Source organism: Rhinatrema bivittatum, chromosome 3 (assembly GCF_901001135.1).
Source record: "Rhinatrema bivittatum chromosome 3, aRhiBiv1.1, whole genome shotgun sequence".
Classification (NCBI taxonomy): domain Eukaryota; kingdom Metazoa; phylum Chordata; class Amphibia; order Gymnophiona; family Rhinatrematidae; genus Rhinatrema; species Rhinatrema bivittatum.
In genome coordinates this window covers 129,801,047-129,823,359 of record NC_042617.1, presented here as the reverse complement: position 1 = coordinate 129,823,359, position 22,313 = coordinate 129,801,047, and positions in this window count along the sequence as shown.

The following is a 22,313-nucleotide window of genomic DNA, read 5'->3' as shown; positions in this document are numbered from 1 at the left end:
GAGCGGGTACCCAGAGCTTCCGAAGGAGCAAGTTACCCTGGAGGGTAGAGAGGAATCCAAGCGAGCAGCTTAGAAGTGGTCAGAGTAGCAAAACCAAAGCCCTTGCTAATTCATTGAGCTATAGCAGAGCGGAGGTTTAAATACCCGGAGGTACTGACGTCATGCGGTGGCTCCCAAGGTTCCCGCCATGATGTATTCAAAAGCATAGGTGGCGTGTGGGTGCATGCCTAGGAGGCCTCAGGAAGAAGCATAGTGGATGGGGACGCCCATGCTGTGTTGGAGATGCCGAGGGTTTCGGCAATCAGCACCGGAGGCAGCCATCCTTCCCAGGGAGGAGGAAAAAGGGTAGAAGAGAGGTGAGGCAGAGCAGTCACAGCCATCTGCGACTGATGGATGCAACAGTACCCCCTTTCAAAGGGCCCCCTCAAGGACCTTTCCTGGTGGTCTGGGTTTTCAAGGATGTGCAAGATGAAATTGACGTACTATGTCTTTATCCATGATGTTGGCCAGAGGTTCCCATGAGTTTTCTTCTGGTCCATAGCCCTCCCAGGAGATGAGGTATTCCCACGTCTTGCCTTTCTTATGGACATCCAAGATGTCATCTATGGTATATTCAATGTTGTCCTCTGTGTCCAGATTTGTGGGTTCTGGGATCCACATGGAGAACTCTGAGAGCATCAAGGGTTTTAACAGAGAGACATGAAAGGTGATGTGTATTCTCATAGATGGAGGTAGTTTTAGGCTGTATGTCAGATTTTCCAAATGCCAAAGGATTGCAAAAGGTCCTACATAGCGAGGCACAAAGAATTCTGAAGGTAATTTAAGATGGAGGAACTTGGTACTCAGCCAGACTTTGTCTCCAGGCTGAAACTGAGGTGTCTCTCGATGGCGAGCATCGTAAATCTTCTTTGCTTTCTGTCCTGCTTTGAGGATCAGGTCTTTCGTTTGCTTCCAAAGCTGAGATAGCTCTACTGCGGTAGCTTGTGCGGCAGGAGAAGCCACTGATAAGGGAATTGGCATAGGAGGAAACGGTTCTCGTACATAGATGAGTTGGGAGGGAGAAGACCCTGTAAATGTAGCAGGATGTAAATTGATAGCAAATTCTGCCCAAGGCAGCAGTTCTGCCCAGTCACTCTGTCTTGAGTTAATGTAGGACCTTAGAGACTGTTTAAGTGTTCTGTTCATTCTTTCAGTCTGACCATTAGACTGAGGGTGGTAAGCGGAGGTCAAGCCCAAGGAGATATCAAATGTTTGACATAAGGCTCTCCAGAATTTGACAGTGAATTGTACTCCTCTGTCGGACAGAATATGCTTAGGCATTCCATGAAGGCAGAAGATATGAGTGATGAAGAGTTTTGCTAACTCCACAGCAGAAGGTAATCCTGGTAAATCTACGAAATGTGCCATCTTGGAGAAGCGGTCAACGGTGACCCAAATGATATTGTTCCCGTTGGAGAGTGGTAAATCTACCACAAAATCGGTTGCTATATGTGTCCAGGGTTCATCCGGTGCTGGCAGGGGTTGTAGCAGATCCCACAGACATTCAGCTGGTGGATTTTGCTTGGTGCAGACAGCGCAGGAACCCACATAAGCTTGTACATCCTTTTTCATGGTTGGCCACCAGTAATACCGCTGTAACATAGCCAAAGTGCGACTCTATCCAGGATGGCCAGCTAGGCAGGAATCGTGTGCCCACTTCAACAGTTTCTTCCTTTGATTTCTAGCCACTATCGCCTTCCCGGTGGGTACAACATGAGTGGCTGCAAGAACCACTCTCCCAGGGTCAATGATATGATGGGATTTGTCAGACACATCCTGAGGTGAGAAGGATCGTGACAGGGCATCAACTCAAGCGTTCTTCTCTCCCGGACGGTATTTCAAAAGGAAATCTAATCTGTTAAAGAAAAGTGACCATCTTGCTTGACGGTGATTGAGTATTTGAGCATGTCTAAGATACTCCAAGTTCTTGTGATCAGTGTACAATACTATCTGGTGTTGTGTGCCTTCCAGCCAAGGACGCCATTCCTCAAAGGCCAGCTTGATTGCGAGTAACTCTTTGTCTCCGATTCCGTAATTTCTTTCAGCAGGCAAGAATCGCCTTGAGAAGAAGGAGCAGGGGTGGAGCACATTGGATTCACCGTACTGGCTAAAAACCACTCTCACGCCGACGTCCAATGCGTTGACCTCGACAATGAATGGGCGATGCTGGTCTGGATGACAGAGGCATGGCTTCTTTTGAAAAGACTCTTTGAGAGTCAAAAAGGCTGATATGGCTTCAGGCGACCAGTTGGCGGGATTGGCTCCCTTTCTGGACATAGCAGTGAGTGGAACTGTCAATGATGAGTAGTTCTTAATAAAGGAACGGCAGTAGTTTGTGAAACCCAAGAAGCAGCACAGTGCTTTCAGGCTGTAGGATGGGGTCAATCCTGGATGCTTTCTAATTTCTTAGGGTCCATCTGAAACCCATTTTTAGAAGCAATGTAGCCCAGGAAGGGTACAGACTCCTTGTGGAACTCACACTTCTCTAGTTTTGCGTATAAGTGGTATTCTTTCAGGCATCTTAAAACCTTCTTGACGTCCTCTTGATGTGTTTGCAGATCTTGCGAGAAGATCAGAATATCATCAAGATATACTACTACACATTGATATAGTAAGTCCCGTAAGATGTTGTTCATCATAGTTTGAAAGACTGCAGGTGCATTACTTAATCCGAAGGGCATGATGAGATATTTGAAGTGTCCATCGTGGATGTTAAAAGCTGTCTTCCATTCGTCTCCTTCACAAATGCGCACCAAATTGTAAGCTACTTTGAGATCCAGTTTAGAAAATATCTTGGCTCCCTGGAGTCTGTCAAATAGTTCAGAAATCAAGGGCAGGAGATATCGGTCATTGATGGTAATTTCATTCAGACCCCTGTAGTCAATGCAGGGACGTAAGGTGCCATCCTTTTTCCCTTCAAAAAATAATCCTGCACCAGCCGGGGATTTGGAGGGTCTGATGAATCATTTTTGAAGGTTCTCTTGTATATAGGCAGACATGGCCTTAGTCTCAGTTGCAGAAAGAGGGTAAACTCTTCCCTTTGGAGGCTCCTTATTAGGTTTCAGGTTTATTGTGCAGTCAAAACCTCTGTGTGGAGGGAGTACATCTGCTGCTTATTTAGAGAAGACATCCTAGAAGGAGGCATATTGTGGAGGTAAGCCGGGTAACGATGGTGTAGTGAGCATACAAATTAGCGGAGAGACTTCCGTGAGACACCAACCATGTTAGCCAGGTCCCAACTGGAATAATTCCAGTGTGGCCCAATCAAACTGTGGCATATGATCTTGTAGCCAAGGCAGTCCAAGTACCACCAGATGCATGGCCTTCTCCAATACAAGGAAGGAAATGGATTCAGAGTGTAAAGCTCCGGAGCGCAGGCCAATGGCCTGGGCAATCAATGAAACTTCTCCAGGAAGTGGTTCCCCATGGATTGAGGACAATAGCAATGGCTTAGCTATTGGTGTGGTAGGAATCCATAGATGTTCTACTAAGCGTTTCAAGATGAAATTTCCTCCAGCTCCAGAGTCTATAAGAGCAAGTCTGAAATTCAAGGCTTCCACAGAGTAGTGAGACTGGTAAAGATAATGGAGGAGTTGGAGAGGTGAGGCCTAGGAGAAGTCCTCCTGCAGATCCTAGGCCCGTCAGTTTCCCAGACAGATGGGACAGGTTTGGACGGCATGTCCTGATTGGACACAGTACATGCATAACCCCATGCATTTGCGAAAACGTCTTTCTTTAGAAGTTAAATGACTTCGGCCTAGTTGCATAGGCTCGTCTTCTTCTAAGGGAGCAGACGGTAGGCTTGAGGCAATTGGCACAGGTTTAGGATGGTTAGCTCCCAAAGCGGACTTTCCAGGACTCCTACACTCTTGAGTTCAATCTCGAATACGGCGGTCAATTCTCCCAGCCAGTTCCATAAGAGACTCAAGGGTATCAGGCAGATCACGAGCCACCAGTTTGTCCTTCAAGCGAGAGTTGAGGCCCTCCATGAAGATAGCACATAGACATCCAGTTTCCCAATGTAGTTCGGATGCCAAAGTCTTAAATTCAATCACATAGTCTGTAAGTGGCTTATTACCTTGCTGGAGGTTAAGCAGCGCAGATCCAGCAACGGTCTGGCGAGCTGGGTCATCGAAGACAGACTTAAAAAGTTTCAAAAATCCTGATAGGTCATTCAGGATAGGATCTTCACGTTCTCATAATGATGAAGCCCAAGCCAAGGCTCTTTCTTCAAGTAGAGATAGGATGTAGGTGGCCTTGAAAGCTTCTGTGGGAAAGTGGGTAGGCTGCAACAAAAAATGCATACTGCATTGGTTGACAAACCTTCTACGCATCCGTCCTTCACCCATGAAGCGGGTAGGCGTGGATAACAGTACGGTGGTCTTGACAGTCACCACCGGAAACAGCATCTCTTTCACTGGAGTTGCTGAAGTATTCAGTTGTGCATGTAACTGATTGAAGGCAGTAGCTAGGCTTTCCAGAGACTTTTGCTGCTCGGTGATCTGCTGGGCTAGGCCATAAATAGCCTGCAAGGCCGCGAGCTGAGCTGAGTCCATGGAATTAGCAATCTGATGGGTTTGTGGCATAATGTGGACTCTTGGTCGAAGTGGTGATGACTCCTCCCATGGGGAAAGGCCCCGTGGGGAACCACAGCGATAGGCTAGACTCTAGTAAGCAGACACTGAGGAAGAAAGCTTTATTGTACTATTGATGTAAGTAGAATCTTGTTTCAAGGAAAAGATAGTACTGTAGGCCAGCGATATCACAGTAAGCTCAGATAGTCTCTATAGATAATGGTCTCACCCGGATGTAGCAAGGTTGGGTAGTGTTCCGCAGCACGGGATAAGCTGAACTTGAAGGTGGAAAAAGGCGAGCTGGAGCGTAGCGTTACTCACAGAGTGGCAGTGCTGGTAACTTCTTTGGTAGAAGAATGGACAGAGGGACCCAAGGTCTTAGGTGCAGGATACCTTGAGCAGGATAGGTCCTTGAGGAGCAAGTACCTAAGAGCGCCGAAGGATCCTGGAAGAAAGTAGATAAGACCCCCGAGGAGCGGGTGTCCTAGGTTAGGTAGTTGAACCTGAAGGGCAGATAGAAGTGAGAGGCCCCCAAGGAGCAGGTACCCAGAGCTTCTGAAGGAGCACGTTACCCCGGAGGGTAGAGAGGAATCCAAGCAAGCAGCTTAGAAGTGGTCAGAGTAGCAAAACCAAAGTCCTTGCTAACTTAGGCTATAATGGAGCGGAGGTTTAAATACCTGGAGGTACTGACATCATGCGGTGGGGATGCCCCAAGGTTCCCACCATGATGTATTCAAAAGCATAGGTGGCATGTGCACGCACCTAGGAGGCCTCAGAAGAAGCATGGTGGACAGGGAAGCCCATGCTGTGTCAGAGACGCTGAAGGTTTCGGCAATCAGCTCCGGAGGCAGCCATCCTTCCCAGGGAGGAGGAAAAAGGGTAGAAAATAGGTGAGGCAGAGTGGTCGCAGCCATCTGTGACTGATGGATGCAACAAGGTGAATCAAATCATCTCAATACAGCCCTTTGCATTGTGTATCTGCCCATTTATGCAGTATCTGATGAACACCTAGACTCTTATGCATGCTCCTATCTGCTGATTCAGCTTCCGATGCCCCCTGTTCCAAAACTTGGAATCGCTCCATTTTCTGCGCGGTATGATATCCGACCATTCCAAACAGGTATGCCTAAATAGCGCAAACAACTTTAGGTCCTCCCTAATGGTCTTCAACAGTTGCCACCCAAGTGAATGACAATGACCTGCAGCTGAGCGCTAGCAGCTGCACAATTCTGTATCAATGGTATCAGTTGCTCCCATATCATACCGCAATGACTGATCCATTCTATGTGTACCCTGTACAGCACCAGTCCAAGATGCATCCCATAAGGCCTCTCCCTTGCCCTCCTGGCTGCCCAATGAATAAAGGATTGTCCAATGATCCAGATGGTACTTCGTCTGTTGGACTCTCCTGCAACATAAATAATTGTATCTTTATTTGTCTTCACCCTTGGTTCTAACATACAGGTTAACCACTGCCAACTTCCATCTCCCTATCCTCTGTATTGTCCCCAAGCTTAAACCCGCCCTTGCCACGCTAGTTGCCACACTGATTTGGAAAGAGTGGGTACCGAACTCCGAGGGCTTTACACCCAAGAGGGTCAAAGCCTTCTTGAGCACCTCCATGAAACTGGAACCTCATGAGCGGTGCCCCCATTCACATGTGTCAACAGATGATTCCAGCCCGCCGTTCTGCACGCCAAATAACATTCAATATTACTTAGAGGTCAAGTGACCTGAGACTCAACTCTCCTAAGTCATATTGCAACTCCCCTTCCCTGTTGATTGGTTTTTGAGCACTGTATCACAACAGTCACTGTCCCATCCTTAATATTGATGTTTCTCCTTAGTAGCCTGTTGCAGCCAGTGTCTGCTCTAGAGACCGCCACCAACTCACTAACCCTCAATGCCCTGAAGAAGGCCAGATAGAAGGTGGCTCTAAAGAGGTGAATCTCAAACGCTGAACAACAAACTGCGGGTAAAGCATGCTATAACCGCACCAGTAACTCATGTGTAATAGGCCTCATACCGTCCTTCACTAGACCTGTCCCCCGACTCCACCTAGCCAACATTTTTCTAACCAAAAAGGTTCTGGTCATGTCACCCCACCCCTGTGCCTTGCCGAAAAAGGCAAAGCCAACGAGGTTACTAGCCACCATAGCTCTGGAAATCCTCTGCTTCCTTTGCTCTTGCAATGTATTACACTAGTATATTGGCTGGGACTGGACCCGGCTCCCAGCCCAAACCCTTCAAAAATGCCTGCATGCATTTGTATCCTCAAGAATAGGAGGCCCAGGTATGAGGAGCTATAGCACTGAGCAGCAATTCCCTGGTTGTCACATTCCATTGGTCCATAGGCACTTCGGAAACCTCGTGGCTTCCTCATCTACAGTTGAAACCTGCGTATGAAATGAATCCCATTTAGCACGTGATAACGCATTAGCCACACCATTGCTTGCTTTTGGCACATGGCGCACCCTGATAGTCGTGTTTAAAGTAAACACTGGAGAATAATCTCCCTGGACAATTCGCCTAAAAGGGGGCATTTAGCTGAATACCTATTAACATCAACTACGGCTTGGTTATCACAACTAAATGTTATTCTTTTGTTGGCTAACCTCTCGCCCCAAATCACCAAGGCCACCTGTATAGGGAACAACTCGAGAAGCATTATGTTGCGTGTCAGTCCCATTTCCCTCCACAAAACTGGCCATGGCTGGGCATACCATGAACCCTGAAAGTATATGCCAAATCCCCAACCTCCTGAATCATCAGAATAAATACCCAGATTGCAATTGGATACCGGGTGGGGGGAGGGGGTCCTGCCATATTGACACTCCGTTGTACTCCTTTAAAAAGGTGGCCTATACTTCCAAGTCCTTCCTAATGGCCAAGGACACAAGAATAAAATGATGAGGCGTGCTTATTCCCACGGTAGCTAGGGATAATCTACATATGAATACCCTTCCATAGGGGTGATACGGCATGCAAAACTAAGACTGCTGATGAGTGACTGAACGCTAGCTAAAGTCAGCTTCTTTGCAGCTGACACATTCCTAACCATTTCCCTCAGCTTGGTTAGCTTATCGGCTGGTAGCCTGGATACCATTTCCCAAGAATCCAGCTCAATGCCCAAGAAGGACAGAGATGTAGAAGGGCCATCGGTCTTGTCCTTGGCTATCAGAATTCCGAACTCCTCAGCCATGACCTGAAACTCACCTAGCAATGCTGTACAAGTATTGGACCCCTCTGCGCCAACAAACAGGAAGTCATTCAAGTAATGAATGACGTTTGAGATGCCGACCCGCTGTTCAAGGACCCAATGCAGGAAGAAGCTAAACAATTCAAAGGATGTGCATGATACCGCGCATCCCATCAGCATACATTTATCATAGAAATACTGCCCCTTAAAGCAGAAACCAAGAAAAGGGAAACTGACTGGGTGTACAGGTAACAACCTGAATGCCGATTCTATTTCGGTTTTGGCCATTAATGCACCTTTCCTGTATGCCCTCAAAAGAATGAGGGTGCTGTTGAAGGACTCATATTGCACTGCACTGAATATTTGTCACATGGCAGATGGGCATTAACACACCTCCCCAGCGGGTAAGAAAGGTTCTGTATTAATCTACATTTTCCTGGCTCCTTTTTTGGAACCACCATCAAGGGAGAACAAATCATCTCCATAAATAGTGGGTCTGCGAAGGAGCCTACCAACCTGCCCAGTGCTATCTCATCGTAGATCTTCTGCTGCACTATCACCTCATGCCACGCTGTGGAGTTGGCATTGCTAACTGCGACCTTAGGAATTTTTCCCCGGAAAGAAATTCTATACCCCAAATTAAATTCCTGCCATATTCTGACTGCTGCGCAGCACTTGTGGTATAAACTGAGACATGGTCTCATGCTTTCAAGTTTAACAGGGGTTGCTGCCCTCTCGTGCGATCTGCACTCATTTGGACTTGGTTGAACACCCGGCGCTGGGCCTCTTGCTGCATTGAACAGCTGATTTGGACCCCACGTAGACTAAGCAGGCATGTTTGAATTTGCAGACCTGAAAACTGCAAGTAGACATATTAAAACACCAGCATACCTTGCTAATTTCAGATGCAGATGAGGGGCCACTGACTGTTGTGCCTCTGAGATACCACCCCCCTTACACCCGCATCCAGTGCCTTGATCTTCATCTACCAGAGCCATAGCCCTACACCTTGGGTGCCCCATGTCATAAACCTATTTTCTTTCATGTTATCTCTAAAGCGCTCATCATAGCTTAACCAAACCCATTCCTCATATTCCCGGTAGGCCTCACGTATTGAGTCTGCATAGCTCAGCATAGGTCCATATTGACTCTGATAAGTCTGCCCCACCAAGCTAGCCATTCGTAGGAAAGCCTTGGTCTATTGACAATGTTCCTGGGAACCCTGTCGCTGGACCCATTTGTGGCGTCCTTGCCCTTACTCTCTTCCTATCGCTTTTTCTCCTCCTTCCCTCTAGCAAGGTGAAAATGTCTACGTGGAACACGCTTTTTTATCTTTTACACAGTGCCCTGGGTATGCTCTCCCATAGCTGGGACAATGTAGTAAGCGTGGGGGGGGGTCCACGGTTTGCTTCACCTGGGTCAGCGGCAGGCTTGGACCGTGCTCTCGTCGTCCGAAGTATCGGAGCTAAATGAATCTGAGGAATCACTGGAGCTAGACTCGGTCTGAACGGCCTATTTTTTGCTCCTTTCTTCTTCTTGCTTTGGACTACTGTCGCAGGCTTGGCGGCACCTTCGGGTCCTCTCTTTGCCTCGCTGGGGTTACTGCCCAAGGGGATTGCTAGTCGCCAGCGCAGAACTGCTGGGACCATTGCTGGGTAAGTTTGTACCTGTCCCAGCAGCTAGCGGTGCTCCGCACGAAGGATCAAATGTGATTGCTGCCTTAGAGGGCTCATGCTCCCCATTCTCAGGTTGCTCTGATCTACAATGCCCATCAGTCAGACTGGGCCCCTCCTCCAAGTGTATCTACTTGCTTCTGCACCTCTAATGCCATTGGTGTCCCATCTCCTGAACTCCTTGTGCTGTCTCTCATTCTTTTCCATGGGTGGTGGTAACCTGTTCTATCGGTCACGCTGAAGTGTGTTTGGGGATATGATGGCCAGAATGGTGGCATGTAGGAATATGCCCCTGGGTAGCCCAGGTGACTGAGTGGCCATTGTGCTGCCAGGATCATCACAGCCATCTGTATACTGCACAGTTGTGTGCTCACCCCTGGGGTCCATGGCTTGTACAATGGGTGATTGTACTTTCAGCCTATTAGTTACAATGTGAACCGGTATGATGTTTGCATACTAATGCCGGTATATAAAGTTTTAAATAAATAATAAATAAATGGCTGCATCTGTTGGTGCCCAGGCCACATTAGTCCTGGTGGACAAACTAGTCCTCCGAGACTGGTGGGAAATGTTCCTCCGTAACTCGGTCCAGGCCAAAAACTGCATCTAGCGGTACCTGTATGACCATGCCATTCATGCTCGGATGTCTATGGTCCCTCTGCCACCGTTACAGTCATGACGCTGACTGGGGGATGCACATCTTTGCGAGACATTTGCATGGCTGCCACTTCGTGACCGCTGGGTGAGCGATGCTGGGAAACTCCACCCATCTATGCCATTCACGTTGGCCTGCCGTGACGGCCCCAAGGTGCTGCTCGGCCCCCTCCTGGGTGGGATTGCAAGGATCTGCAACGTTCTGATCCGATGTCCCACTCTGACTGATTCGGTATGCTCCCTCCGTCCTGAGCAGCGCATCTTCTGCCTGGTCGGACCATTCTTGCGGTAACATGCTCTCTTTTCTGACACAGTCCCCAACTCACTCATTCTCCTCTTCCTTGGGTTTCTTGTCTTTATTGCATTTCCTCCAGATGAGGCCCGATATCTCTTAACCACGTGTCCTCTTGTCGATGCTGGCAATTCTTGGCCTTGAGGGCCGCAAGACTCCCGTCAGGACGCGCTGGTAGTGGGATTTACCCCTAGTTTTCCTGGTTCAATCCCGAGGCTCTAACCACTAGGCAACACCTCCACTGCAGATAGGGGGATATGACCTGCTGCTCCGACCCGTGGGGGTACCTCCAACGGTCCCGTAAAACCACCTTTTCTTCTAAAAAAAAAAATAATTATATATATATATATATTTATATATTTATTTGTTTATTTATTTTATTTATCTGCCCCAAACTCACAGCTTGCTGCGTCGCAACAGTGGTGCTGACTCAATTTTTTTTTTTGATAGGGCCGGTAAACTCCGCACTCACATGGATATTCGCCAGTGACTGGACTGCCAACCATGTGGTTAGGCCGCACTGATGCCCGCTCTACTGATGCCTACGATGCTGCTGCCACTCAAAAAATGGTGCCTCAGGCCACAGCTGGGCCTATAAGTGTATCTCGCGGCCTGCCTGTCTCCCTCATCCCGGCCGCACATCAAGGGTAAGTGTGGGAATGACTGGGACCCCCCCCCCCCCCCCGTGCCAGGTTACTTTCAAACTGGGCAATGGCGGGGGGAGGAGGGCCCGGTTCCCCTATTAATGCTGGTTGTACTTATGAGGCAGAGTTAGTTTTGCAGAATTAAATTGCTACAGACAGTAATCCTATTGAATAGAATGTGAACATTAATATATTCAGGTCAGAAGCAAGTATAATGATTATCAATCCTCTCAAAGACCTTATCACACTTGGTCAATCATATTGAAATGGCACTATTTTGTTATGCTATTTAAAATGAGGTCTAGATGAAAATACCTCATTAAGGGAACTTGCGGACATTTCCAACAAACTCACCCTTTCAAAGGGTAATTTTTAAGTATATGCTTCAAAATCTTTATGTACCATACTTGGCAAATTTTAGTTTGACTTGACATTCTAAGGCATGAATTTGAGTGGACTGAGGAGAGCAATTTTCAAAGTAATTTACTTGGGTAAAATACTAGGGATGTGCAGAGGGATGCCATACGTTGCATTCGGGATTCGGATTTGTCAGGGGGGGGGGCAGATGCATTGCATTCGGCCGTATGGCGCCCTGATATGTTAAAACGTCGATTTCTATTAATTCCCCCGCTAAAATTAAATTAACTACAAATCCCCCACCCTCCTGACCCCCCTCCCCACAAGACTTACCAAAACTCCCTGGTGGTCCAGCGGGGGGGTCCGGAAGCCATCCCCTGCACTCCCACCCTCGGTCCCAGTTTCAAAATGGCGCCGATAGCCTATGACCTACAATGTCACAGGGGATACCGTGCCATTGGTCAGCCCCTGTGACATAGTGAGGGGCAAAGGCAATCAGCGTCATTTTGAGTACTGGCCGGAGTGCAGGAGGTCGCTGCCAGACCCCCCGCTGGATTTTAGCAAGTCTTGTGGGGGTCAGGAGGGTCCCCCAAGACTTGCCAAAAGTCCCTGGTGGTCCAGCGGGGGTCCGGGAGCGACCTCCTGCACTCGGACCGTCGACTGCCAGTAATCAAAATGGCACCAATAGCCTTTGCCCATACTATGTCACAGGGGCTACCGGTGCCATTGGTCAGCCCCTGTCACATGGTAGGAACACAAGATGGCGCCGATGGCCATGTGACAGGGGCTGACCAATGGCACCGGTAGCCCCTGTGACATAGTAGGTCAAAGGCTATAGGCACCATTTTGAAACCGGGACCGAGGGTGTGAGTACAGGGGATGGCTCCCGGACTCCCCGCTGGACCACCAGGGAGTTTTGGTAAGTCTTAGGGGGCTCAGGAGGGTGGGGGGTTAGTTTAAATTGGTTTCTTTAGGCTGCCAAATAATTCGGCGAAGATTCGTGTATTCGTGGGGAATCGCGATACGTTTCGCTTCCCCACGAATACAACGAATATGGCCACATCCGTTGCGGATTGCCAATACGTAGGGACCGAATGCACATCCCTATAAAATACCTGACTGGAAATCCTTCTTAAAATGAGGCTAAGACTATACATCAATAACAATAAAGAGAGGCCTGAACAGAACATATTAACTTCTTCACTTACTCCATCACATACATTTTTATACATACTCCAATGTTTTAAATCAACAATATAAACATAAGTTCAATGTATATTAATGTATTCATACAAAATGGATCTAAGCAGCTATGCAAAATCCCATATACATTTTCCATGTATTTAAAGAAGCTATACAACTCGGCTATAACTATCACATAACAGTATATAATGTATAACCTTTACATATTTAAAACATAATATACAGTAACCCCTATACAAATCACAATGCACCACCTATTCATACACATTCATAAATATAGGCACACATCCACATATATAATGACCATAATAATATTATAATAAAATAATCGTGGGGCCCGATATTGAAAGCATTTTTAGCGCTGGATAGTTGGATAAGTAGGACTTATCTGGCTATCTAGTGGTCCACTGAAAATTAGCAGCTACTAAATAGCTGGATAAGTCACTTATCTGGCTATCTTTTAGCAGCCAATTTGTGGGCGGGCAGTAGCCGGATCTGGACGGCTCTAAAATGGTTATCTTAACCAGATAGGTAGCTATATTCATTCTTATCCAGTTTAGTGAATTGGATAAGTTAGATCAGCCATTGAGCTGATCTAACTTAGCCACATTTAACTTATTCGGCTAAGTAGACCCTTGACCGCAGATATTCAGTGGTATAGCCATGCCGCTAAATATCCCTTGTAGCTTAGCTGGATAAGTCTTATCTGGATACATTTTTAACCTGGCCAGCACTGAATATCGGGCGCTTAATGTCTTCTAAAAATTAAGAGACGTTATATCTTCTTCAAATATAGCCCAGCCTTTAGAAAATGGCCTCTTTTCTTCATATATGCCCCATAACACCATCAGGAGATGCATCAAATAGATGGAGACCTGAAAGTATGTTAGTAACAGCTTGGTTATATAACTAAATTATTTCTATATGTCTACAACGTTATTGGCAGAATATAAATATTTTAAATAAATAAGGCATTTCAGCTTCTTTGGTAGGATTGGGTAGAAAGCACATTCATCTCAAGTAGTAGTTGTTACCTGCCGGAACTCTCCCGATGGCGTCAGCGTTTCCCCCCTGACGCTGGGTGGTGGTCAGTCCAAGAGAGTTAAATGCTCTGTATGTTCTCCAGTGGACTGTGAAGTAGTAATTGCAATGGGGCAAGTAACAAATGAAGGGCATGGCCTGCCTTTTGGGTTGGTCCACTGATTAACTGGGTTAAGCCCAAAGTTTCTAATGAGACTAAAAATTCCTGTGGGAGGTTTAGATGTGGTTCATCAATGTGGAAAGTTGCTTAGGACCAGGGTCCTGGGATGTTCCAGTGTAACGTCAGAAATCAGTTGTATGAGGTTATATAGGGCTTCCTCATTGCTTGATGATGATTAGTACATTACGAGAAGTCCTGGTTTAGGCTGGGGGAGAGGGGTCCACCTGCATAAAGATGGTTTCTATTCCTCCCATTTTTCATGTAGGGGCTGTTACAAAGTATAGTGTTTATCTGGAGGTAATGGGTACTCATCCACCTCCTTTGTTTAGGGTAGGATGTGGGCAAAGATGTAGATGTGAGGGCAGATTTGATTAAATTGAGGGGATGCTGTATCTTGTTCCCACATTTCTGTGAGGCACAGAATGTCAATCCGGTGACCAGTGAGGAGGTCATGTAAATTGCAGATCTTATTATGGGATTGAGCAGGTATTTAGGAGAAATGTTCATATTTGTGGAGTCAATTTGCTCAGGCAGTATGCTGTTCCTGTGATTGCTTTCTCTTCAAGAGTGGAGAAGAAATTTGAGTGGGGTCACTGGTCTGCACTGGCTGGGTTTGTAAGACGGTTAATATTTGCTTTGTCTAGTAATGGTGGTGATTGGATAGGTTGAGTGAAGGGTAAATATTTGGAGTAGTGTGTAGCACATATTGCTGATGGGTCTAGTAGCGATGGTGTGACTGCTGAATCAGCAGATGGTCCTGGGTTGTACGAGGGGATAAGACTTAAGTAAGAAGGTGTATGTGTATACAGAGTGGCCCAAGCTGGATGTGGGGGGTGGTAGGATAGCATAACTTTCAGCTGCATGGCAGTGTGCATGAAGGGGTGCACAAAGGGATGTGCCTTTTGGTATGGCCCTTTGGTGTTGGGTCTGCTGCAGAGGGGCCTGTCTGCATCATGGTTCTTAAAAGATCTGGCTGTCTTCGTTGGATGAGATCAGAAGGCGGGTGAATCCAGCAGCCGGTTTCTTTCTCTATTCAGGTCTAGGATCTTCTTTCAGTGGGAGCAGGGAGAGGGATTTACACGCGTGGGGGGGGGGGGTTACACGCGCCGGGCCTAAAGGGGCGGGGTGGGGCCAGAGGCCTCCGGCATAGTGGCCATTTGCCACTGCGTTGGAGGATCGCATGCTGGCAGGCTGCCAGCGCGTGCAACTTGCACCTGCCTGCAGGCAGGCGCAAAAGGTGAAACAACAATTTTTTGGGGGGTTAGGTTAGGGTTAGGGGGCGGAAAGGCTAGGGGAAGGGTGGGAAGATCAGGCTAGGGGGTCCTGGGAAGGGAACAGGAGAAGCCCACGGGCATCGAAGCATGCAGGGTGCACAATTGTGCACTCTCTTGCACACACTGACCCCTGATTTTATAATATGCATGCACCTGCGCATGCATGTTATAAAATTGGGCATACATGTGTGCACGCCAGGTAGCGTGCACACATGTATGCCCATGTGTATTTTTGAAAATCTACCCCTTAGTATATAAATTTGCTAAAAATCTCCCTAAATTTATTTCCTTAAAATGTGAGCACCTAAGTGAAGCAATTTTTGAAAATTGACCCATCAGCCTAATTAATATATTTTACCTTAATGATTTTATCCTACCAAGAGACTAATTTATAAAGGCATTTTCACTGATAAAACAGTGCTTTACCCACAGAAATGGCCTTTAACAAAATTGCTTGCCCAATATGCAGATAAATTTAAAGAGAATATGGACGGAGAGGAGGCATTCCCAAAGACATGGTTGAAGAGGGATTTGCACTTACTCACATACTTTTGCCTTTATTATGCAAACAAAATTTTGCCAGAAAAATTATATGCACATATTAACAGGTACAGAAACAGAGAAACATAATGGCAGGAAAAGATCGTATGGCCCATCCAGTCTGCCCATCCATCCAGATAATTTAGTATCACTTCCTTAAAGGTGAATTTTAAAAACTCGATGCGCACTGAAATTAGGGGAAGTACAAATATGTCGGGCCGCACATGCCGAGCAGATTAAAAAAGCTAATGTATTACACTCATACATGCCGCTGCTCACACAAATAAAAAGTTTTCAAAACATGGGTCTGGGTGGGGTGTGGACTGGGATGGGCATGGGCGTGGTATGGGCAGGGCCTGAGTGTTTCAGGTTTTTACCATTAAATTTGTACATAAATACTTATGTGCACTGGCCCGCAGTAAGGTCCCCTGCTGTGTAACTTTACTTCTGCTATGGTTGATATGTAAGTTGTAAACAAAAAATTCTAGGAAGATCAGCGGGGTTTTAAAGGTCGGAAAAGGGAGGCTATTAAACTAGGGGGGAGTTAGAAGTCCTATCCCTTATCTGGATGAACTGAGAAAAAACTGGGAAAACGACAATGGCGTCAATACATATGACTTTTAACCCCCCCCCCCCACAACCACACACACGCACACACACACACATACTTAACGCAGGAGCAGTGGAATTTGCATACACAGGTGCGCATCCACTTAAAATTACACACGCAGGTGTGCACGGTCAGGCTATTTTAGAACAGGAGCGTATATATGAGCGTATGTTATAAAATGACCATGTTCCTGGGTGAGGGCCCACAAACGTGCACATGTGTGACCGTGTGCTGGTTTAAAAATTACCGTCCCTGTGATCCCCTGTACTTACTTATTCCATGCTTCCTTGAATTCAAATACTTATTTTTGTCTCCACCATCGCCACTGGGAGGTTGTTCCCTGTATCCACCAACCTCTCTGTAAAGAAATATTTCCTAATATTACTCCTGAATCTACCCCTTTTCACCCTTATCTAATGACCCCTCATTCTAGAGCCTCCTTTGCATTGAAAAAGGCTCACTTCCTGTGCATGGAAACCTTTGAGATTTGAATGTCTCTGTCATATTTCCCTTTTCTCTCCTTTCCTCTAGGGTATATAGGTTTAGATCTTTAAGTCTATCCCCATATGCTTTAGAACAAAGACTACTGACCATTTTAGAAGCCACTCTCTGGACCAATTCCCTCTTGTTTATATCCTTTTGAAGGTGAGGTCTTCTGAATTGTACAGAGTATTCCAAGTGAGGTCTCACCAGGGACCTATACAGGGCCAATATCACCTCCCTTTTTCTGCTGACCATTCCTCTACCTATGCAGACAAGCATTTTCTGACTTTTACCATCACTTCATCCAGTTTGGCCACCTTAAGATCATCAGATACAAGTACCCCAGATCCCACTCTTCCTTTGGACTTAGATGAATTTCACCTCCAATGTTGTAACTTTCCCTAGGGTAAACTGTGTGCAGGTGGAATAATTATCAAAGCAGGCATACATGCATGAGTTAACTTTGAAAATTGGTGTGAAATCGGCATGTACTGTGTTTGTCTTAAAATGTATGTGGACTGTACATAATTACCCTAAAGAGTTGTATTTCTGCTGGAAGAAATAACACTCTACATGTGAAATTCTCCCAAGATAAATAGCATCAACTGGATACTTGTTGTTGCCTGAATGAATATTTCCTGGTCAGTGGACAATTTCCTTATTATTTCATTTTAAGAATGCAGTCTGTAAGAAAAGATGCATTTTTCTATGAGTTCAAAAGTAGAATAGCAAACAGACTAACCTCACTGCAGATCCTTTGGGAGAGGCATCCAGAGTTGTAGCCCTATTATGAGTCTTTATGACCTTGATTGAATGAACAATGAGTAGATACTCTCCTGTGTACCTTAAATGGTAGTTAAGAACATATGGCACCTAATCTAACTTTCAATATATACAGGATAGAGAGAGAGGAAAATAATAATGTACAGGCAGTTGTAAAATGCAAAGTAACATTCACTGAGGAACTGTAATAAAATTGTTCAAGTGTATAAGACCATCAGAGCTATTTTAAACCATGTATTTATAATTGCAATAGTTTGCTGTTGACTGTATAATATAACATGTTTATTTTATTCTGCAGCTGGAATCGTAACATCTAATCATACATTCTGGATCATCTTGACTCATATATCTACTTGTTCTTTAATAGGGATGTGAATCGTTTTTTGATGATTTAAAATATCATTCGATATTTTTTAAATCGTCATTAATCGTTAAAGAGTGCGATACAATAGAAATTCCACCGATTTATCATGAAAAAATCGTTAATCGGGTTAATGCACATTTTTAAAGATGGCGCCGGCCATCCAGTGCTCCTACCATGTGACAGGGGCCGGCCAATGGCACGGTTACCATGTCACATGGTAAGGGCAAAGGGCCATCGGCGCCATTTTTATTAGTGGCAGCCGACGGCCCGAGAGCGGGAGATCGCTCCCAGGGCCCACTGGACCACCAGGTAATTTTAAAATGTTTTTTGGGGGGTCAGGAGGGTGGTGGAGGCTAAGGGAGTGGTTTTAAAGGGTCGAGGTGGGTTTTTTGTTTATCAACCGACAGCCCGAGCAGGAGAGAATGCTCCCAGGACCCCCACTGGACCACCAGGTAATTTTAAAATATTTTTTGGGGGGTCGGGAGGGTGGTGGAGGCTAAGGGAGCAGTTTTAAAGGATCGGGGTGGGTTTTTTGTTTATCGGATCAGGCGCAGCCGATAAAAAAAATCCGATCGGGCCAGACAAAAAAAAATGCATGATTTGAATCAGAATCAGAATCAGAACCAGAACCGATTCCGGTTCCGATTCACATCTCTATTCTTTAATCATTTCTCTTTAATATTCTAAAGATTCTGAAATATTGTTCCACAAAAGCAAAATCTCCTTCTGTTTTTTCTCCATCTTCTCACCCCTAAACCCTTTATCCATTTCAGTCTTTTATCCATTTAGGGGTAGATTTTAAAAGTTTGCTCATGGGCATATAACACCCGATTTTATAACTTGCGTGCGCAGACACTCGCAAGTTATAAAATCCTGGGTCGGCGCACAAGGGGGCGCACAATTGTAGGGATGTGAATCGTTTTCCATATCGTCTTAACGATAGAAATCGTGTGGCAGGGCAAGAAAATCGTCTTAGGCACGATTTTTTAGTTAAAAAATCGTTAAAAATCGTTTTTTCCGATTAGTGCGCACTATCTCGAGTTAGTGCGCACTAACGGGAGTTAGTGCGCACTAACTGAAAATGATACAATTTGACACTTTTCAGGTCAGTTAAGGTCAGTTTAGGAATGAATATGTATTCCTATTGGCTGCCCTCTTATTTATTCATGTTACCAAGTTTCCTACTGACAGTATATGGGGGATGGGAAATGGAAACAGTTGGTAGCTTGACAAAACAAGTAATGTGATCAGTCAATGTGACTAGAACTTGTGCCCTAACCCTGATACCAGGGGTATTGTGATCTTCCTGCACACAGTGCCCTATCCCTATTAATACCAGGAGTGTTGTGATCTTCCTGCACACAGTGCCCTATCCCTAATACCAGGGGTGTTGTGATCTTCCTGCACACAGTGCCCTATTCCTGATACCGGGGGTGTTGTGATCTTCTTGCACACATCCCGATATCAGGGATAGGGCACTGCATGCAGGAAGATCACAACACTCCTGGTATTAATAGGGATAGGGCACTGCGTGCAGGAAGATCACAACACTCCTGGTATTAATAGGGATAGGGCACTGCATGCAGGAAGATCACAACACCCCTGGTATCAGGGATAGGGCACTGTGTGCAGGAAGATCACAATACCCCGGAGGAGTGAGGGTCAGGCAGCTCCCCCCTGTCTGTGAAGCCAGCCTCTCACTAGTAATGCAGGGAGGGAGCTGTCTCAGACTTCACCATCCTCCCCCCCCCCCCTTACCCACACACCATTCACTAGCTGGGACATGGGGGAAGTCAGGAGTGAGGGTCAGGCAGCTCCCCCCTGTCTGTGAAGCCAGCCTCTCACTAGTAATGCAGGGAGGGAGCTGTCTCAGACTTCACCATCCACCCCCCCCCCCCACCCACACACCATTCACTAGCTGGGACATGGGGGAAGTCAGGAGTGAGGGACAGGCAGCTCCCCCCTGTCTGTGAAGCCAGCCTCTCACTAGTAATGCAGGGAGGGAGCTGTCTCAGACTTCACCATCCTCCCCCCCCCCCCTCACCCACACACCATTCACTAGCTGGGACATGGGGGAAGTCAGGAGTGAGGGTCAGGCAGCTCCCCCCTGTCTGTGAAGCCAGCCTCTCACTAGTAATGCAGGGAGGGAGCTGTCTCAGACTTCACCATCCTCCCCCCCCCCCCCCCACCCACACACCATTCACTAGCTGGGACATGGGGGAAGTCAGGAGTGAGGGTCAGGCAGCTCCCCCCTGTCTGTGAAGCCAGCCTCTCACTAGTAATGCAGGGAGGGAGCTGTCTCAGACTTCACCATCCACCCCCCCCCCCCCTCACCCACACACCATTCACTAGCTGGGACATGGGGGAAGTCAGGAGTGAGGGTCAGGCAGCTCCCCCCTGTCTGTGAAGCCAGCCTCTCACTAGTAATGCAGGGAGGGAGCTGTCTCAGACTTCACCATCCTCCCCCCCCCCTCACCCACACACCATTCACTAGCTGGGACATGGGGGAAGTCAGGAGTGAGGGTCAGGCAGCTCCCCCCTGTCTGTGAAGCCAGCCTCTCACTAGTAATGCAGGGAGGGAGCTGTCTCAGACTTCACCATCCTCCCCCCCCCCCCCTCACCCACACACCATTCACTAGCTGGGACATGGGGGAAGTCAGGAGTGAGGGTCAGGCAGCTCCCCCCTGTCTGTGAAGCCAGCCTCTCACTAGTAATGCAGGGAGGGAGCTGTCTCAGACTTGACCATCCTCCCCCCCCCCTCACCCACACACCATTCACTAGCTGGGACATGGGGGAAGTCAGGAGTGAGGGTCAGGCAGCTCCCCCCTGTCTGTGAAGCCAGCCTCTCACTAGTAATGCAGGGAGGGAGCTGTCTCAGACTGGTATCAGGGTTAGGGCACTGTGTGCAGGAAGATCACAACACTCCTGGTATTAATAGGGATAGGGCACTGTAAGAGATGACTGTAGTAGATTGAATAAAGATCTGATGTTTCTGCTCTCCTCACACCAAACAAAAACAACACACAAGCAGAGAAGCCCTTCTTACAAAGCTGAGCTAGTGAGTTAAGTAGGAGGAAAAGTAAACATACTGGTGGCAGTGTGGCTACTTAAAAAATACACTTACCAACAATCAATTACATATATTTGAACTGTGTACAGTTCCAGCCAGGACCACCTTTCTAAAATGCACAGTGATTGGCAAATTCAACATGCACTAGCATTTCAGGTGCCTGCTAACAAAAATAATAAACAAACAAGTTCTAGTCACGTGAGTGCTGATCATTACATTACTTTTTTTGTCAAGCTTCCAACTGTTTCCATTTCACATCCCCCCAACCATATTGGTAACATCAATAGATAAGAGCACAGCCAGCCAATAGGAATACATACATACATATTCATTCCTAAGTGAACTTTACTGACCTGGGAAGTGTGAACACTTTGTTTCATTTTCTGTTGGTGTTCGTTAGTTTCCAGTTCCATTTCCCATCCCCCCAACCATCACCTCAGTGGTAACCTTGGTAACATCAATAGATAAGAGGGCAGCCAGCCAATAGGAACACATATTCATTCCTAACTGACCTTCAGTGACCTGGAAAGTGTTTATTTGTATCATTTTCAGTTAGTGCGCACTAAATCGAGTTAGTGCGCACTAACTCGAGTTAGTGCGCACTAACACGATTTAACGATTTTTAACGATAAAGCGTTAGAATTTCTATTGTATCGTGTTCTATAACGATTTAAGACGATATAAACATTATCGGACGATAATTTTAATCGTTGAAAAACGATTCACATCCCTACACAATTGTGCACCTTGCATGCGCCAAGCCACGTAGCCTTCCCCCGTTCCCTCCCAGGCCGCTCCAAAATCAGAGTGGCCTTAGGGGGAACTTCCCTGCTCCCCACCCCAACTTCCCTTCCCTTACCCTACCTCCCCCGCCCTTTCCCCCTACCTATTTCGTTTTCTTTTTTTTTTATCTCCAAACTTACTTCAGCCCTGGGGCTGAAATAAGTTGCGTACACCGGCCAACTGCTGGCACAATTCCCGGCCCAGCAGCCATGCGGAGGCCTCTGGCCAAGCCCTCATCCCACCCCTGAACTGCCCTGCCCCTTTCCTGCCTCCTCCCTGCCCTCTTCCTGCCCCTTTTGTAAAGCCCCGGGACTTATACATGTCCTGGGGCTTTACGCGAGCCACCGGGCCTTTTTAAAATCTTTGAAAATCTGGCCCTTAATGTTTTTTGCAGTATGTATGTTATATGTATGTTTAATTGTTATCCACACTGAACTATGTATATTTATTTATTTATTTATTTAGGGTTTTTATATATCGATTTTCTTGATACAGATCAAATCAACTCGGTTTACATAGAACGATAGTACATTAACAATAACTAGTCAAACCTCAAAAGAGGAGACAGAT